The 2,604-nt window shown below is 41.8% G+C and overlaps 1 pseudogene; it reads left to right on the forward strand.

The window, feature by feature from the left end:
• The first annotated feature begins 951 nt into the window (after positions 1 to 951).
• Positions 952 to 1,818, forward strand: LOC115847983 (fructose-2,6-bisphosphatase TIGAR pseudogene; annotated as a pseudogene).
• Positions 1,819 to 2,604: the final 786 nt, after the last annotated feature.

A 2,604-nucleotide genomic window follows, 5' to 3' on the forward strand; every position in this document is an offset into this window, starting at 1 on the left:
TCATCTTTTCTAGACCTAACAAGGGCCTCCTGGACAGAAGTGAGCACTTCCCTGGTGCTCCCTGCATGAAAACCATCAATTCTATACAGAAGAGACAGACTCATAAGACACTAGTATTAAGCATGTTAAACATTAGCTCTTTCAATCTTCACCATTCTCCAGGGTAAGCATTCCTCTATTGTCAAATTCATGTTTTTCTTTTTTAATGATGAGAAAACTGGAGGTCTGGGTTATTGAAGGCACTCATCCAAAGTTAATACTTTGTAAAGAGTCCGCGCCAAAACTGCCTAACAAAACCATCAGCAGATGCCATTCATGTGAGCACAAGCTGGGTGCAAAACATCTGATGCGCTCTGGCCCATGGCATGTCTTAACAGCTCCAGAGGATGAGCATTATCCTTGCTCCCCTTGCATACAGCTCGGGACAAGGAGACACGGAAAAGTCAGGCCCTGCCTGATGTCATACCACCACCCCAGTGCACCTGACCGAGTCTAAAATCTCTGGGAAAATCCTCTGAAGATATATTTCTTTTATTCTTTGGTGACTTACTAACTGTAGAGCGTTGAGAAGAATATACCAAAGACAGGGAAAAGTACATGTGAAGGACAAGTAGTGGGAAGGGGTGTGAGCATTCAGGAAACTGAGGTAGAGGGTGGAGAGAGAATGAAGGACACTTTGTGTCAAGATGCTGAACTGAGCAGACACAATTATTTGTGGAGATATTAACTTAGCTGACCCATAAACCCAATGTAATATATTTGTAAATTTCAAATCTTTAGAAATTAAATTTTAGTCTTCTATAAACTACAATACTGTGACAATTTTTTTCCCATGGTAGTAGAAGATGTACGTTCTGTTTTAAAATTGAAATTATGAAATTACTGTTGTTTGTTCAAAAAGTCATCCTGGGCAGTGCCGTGTGGCTTGTGCGGAGTGCGGGTGACGTTCGGGCGGCGCACGCGGCCTTTGCTTCGCTCTGTCCCGGCGCTGGCGGGATGACGCGCTTTGCTCTGACAGTGGTCCGGCATGGAGAAACAAGACTTAACAAGGAGAAAATCCTTCAAGGACAAGGAATAGATGAGCCTCTTTCAGAAACTGGATTTAAACAAGCAGCTGCTGCTGGCATATTTCTTAATAACGTGAAGTTTACTCACATTTTCTCCAGTGACCTCATGAGGACAAAGCAGACCGTGCATGGAATTTTGGAGAAGAGTAAATTTTGCAAAGATATGACAGTAAAGTATGATTCAAGACTTCGAGAAAGTAAATACGGGGTTGCAGAAGGCTGGCCGCTGAGTGAGCTAAGGACCGTGGCCAAAGCAGCTGGGCAGGAGTGCCCTGTGTTCACACCGCCCGGAAGAGAGACCTTGGACCAGGTGAAAATGCGTGGAAAAGACTTCTTTGAATTTCTTTGTCAGCTGATCCTGAAAGAAGCAGGTCAAGTCGGAATGAACAGTTTTCCCAAGAAGCCCCGAGCAACTGTTTGGAGAGTTCTTTGGCAGAGATATTTCCTTTAGGGAAAAACTGTGCCTCCAAGTTTAATTTGGACAGCAGCGCTCCAGGGTTAGTGGCCAGTGTCTTAGTTGTGAGTCACGGCGCCTACATGAGAAGCCTGTTGGATTATTTCCTGATTGACCTTAAGTGTTCCTTCCCGGTGACACTGAGCAGGTCCGAACTCACATCAGTCAGCCCCAATACAGGGATGAGTGTCTTTATCATAAACTTTGAGAAAGGAGAAGTGAAACCAACCACCCAGTGTGTGTGTGTGAACCTACAGGGCCACCTGACCGGGGTGACCAAAATTCACTAAATTTAAATCTGCATCGAAATCTAACAAATGTGAGCCTCTGAGGGAGTGCCTTTGACTTTATTTCCACTCTCTGCTAATGCATACTTGGAAACAGTTAAAAAGCTGTCCATTATAGCAGGTTATAAAGCTCGAATGGAATCAGAGCCACATGAAACACTAATGGAAAACCATTGAGAATTGACTTCTTTTTTGTGAGTACAGTTGGAATTTTCCAGGGTAATTTTACTGCCCTGCTCAGTGACATCTCTTGATTGTAAATGGATGAAGAAACTCAGTATTGCAAACTGGGGGATTAATAATCCTGTTACTATTTTTTTTTTTTGCTTTTTTAATGTCCTGGTTTTTTTGGTATTTTTCTTTAATGTCTGAAAAATCTGGCCTATTTTATTGGCTCTTGGTAAGATACTGTATGTTTTCTTTTTTACTGTCTCATCCAGTTCTTGGAAGAGGGAACTATTTGTAATTTCTACTCCATATTTATGTGAAAATATGTTATATTCAAAAAGTTCTTTAAAGGAGAAATGCTTGCCGTCATAGTTTATGTAAAAGCAAACGACACTAAATGTTTAATACAGAAATCAACTGTTGGAATTGTTTACTCTGGAGGGCTTGAGATGCAGATGAATGTGGATTGTGGTTGCAGAATAGTCTCGTGAGGAAGAAGCATCATCTGATTACAAAATTTTTAAAGAAGGAATCTGAGCGGAGGAAAAGGAAAGAGCAGATCTTTCTTATCTAAGCTGTAGGCTGAGGAATTTAGTTTGAAGATGGCACTAAAGAAAGTAAACGGTTG

The sequence above is a fragment of the Globicephala melas genome, chromosome 19, assembly GCF_963455315.2.
Source record: "Globicephala melas chromosome 19, mGloMel1.2, whole genome shotgun sequence".
Lineage (NCBI taxonomy): Eukaryota > Metazoa > Chordata > Mammalia > Artiodactyla > Delphinidae > Globicephala > Globicephala melas.